Raw genomic sequence first — 1,651 nt, 5'->3', positions numbered from 1 at the left:
TGGATGAGAAGGAGAGACAACTGGTAGAGGATCTTTACTTACAAACATGGGAAGGCAGCAGAACTGGAAGAGAACTTTGACAAGGTTGCTGCCTCTCCCTTTTATTGTTCAACCTAAACGGTGGGAAGGGAATAGAATGCACAAGGTGTTCGGTAATTTTCGTCACAAACTCCTAGGACTATTGCAGGGGGAGTAAGTACAATACGTATTTTGAATACGAAGTCAAGTTCGGAAACTTACCGCTTCCGTTCTACAACGGGTTCATGTCTGCTGAGGAGAAGAGAAACATCTCGGAGTTGCTTGTCCTGGTGTGCAATAGGGTACACACGATGAAACGTATTATGTCAGTCGGATACCTATTTGGATCATTTCTTGTGCGATCGTAAGTAAACTTTAATTTACGAGACTTCTGTAGGGACAGAGGAAGATCTGCTGGCACAAGTTCTGATCGCTACACTAGAAACTGAAGAGACACCAGGTGAGATGGAGACTGTGTACCTGAACACGCATCGTAAGCGCAATGTCTGTAGCATCGTTGGTGGTCGCCACATAGAGCCACTGTTGTAATTCATCAGTACTGTTCTGTATGTACAGTGTGCTGGGTTCTGCTTAGAATAATGCAAACACGTATTGTTTATGTGTTAATACAAACAAATGTGCTCAACTGATAAATAAATATTATTGTAGAAAATGATAAATGGATGAAAACAGATGCCTCTGGAGCAGAGACAGAGAGAGAGGATTTAGAAAGGCTAGAAGTATTTGAGATGTGGATGTGGAGGGGATGGAAAGTATAAGTTGAATGGAAAGAATGAGTGACGAAGGACTGTTGGAAGGGGTTGGTGAGAACTGAAAACTGCTGCAGGTTATAAGAGACAAGAAGGAGAACTGGATGGAACACTCGTTGTGTCTGAATTGCTTGCTAAGAAAATTTTTTATAGGACTGCCTTGTGGGAGGAGATTGAGAGGAAGGAGGAGGTACAAGATGAAAGACGACACGAAGGAAAGCGGAAATCACTCGGACCTGAACATGATGACAGAACACGGGAGATTTTGGAGAGTTACTATGTGAAAGCCTGCCTTTGAGCGGATCACTACTGATGATTACGACATAACCTAAAATTATGTACGCAGCGCACACAACGCTAGTTTCCAGGAGGCACGAATGTTATCTCTTCCATAATTAATTGGCGATAAGAGTGACATATCGTGGCAATTACGGGTGATAAGTGTGTCACCCATTCTATCGGACTGCAGCACCAGTATGCCAAGAGAAATGGCCACTTTCTGACACCTGATTCTGAAGGCAGTCCAGCTCGAGCTACGTTTTCTGTTTGCACTCTTCCTGAAGTTCCCACCGTAACATCTCTACGAAGTTGACCCAGTCACACAACATCAGTAGGATGTGCTCTCTACCATGTTCAACTGATATGAAGCACCCTCTAATATGCAACGTTGGTACAAAGCACTCTTTGCCACATATCATTGGTGGGAAGCACCCTCTGTCACGAAACAAGCGTTCAGTTCATAGTGCTGTGGAATGTGGGAAAAAACCGCAAATTGGCATTCATAAGAAGAAGAACAACACAAAAAATGCAACAGGAGCGTAATATGTAAGAAATCGTCCACGCAACCTGCCACTGATGATGCC

Source organism: Schistocerca nitens, chromosome 7, assembly GCF_023898315.1.
Source record: "Schistocerca nitens isolate TAMUIC-IGC-003100 chromosome 7, iqSchNite1.1, whole genome shotgun sequence".
NCBI lineage: Eukaryota > Metazoa > Arthropoda > Insecta > Orthoptera > Acrididae > Schistocerca > Schistocerca nitens.
This window is presented reverse-complemented; position numbering follows the sequence as displayed.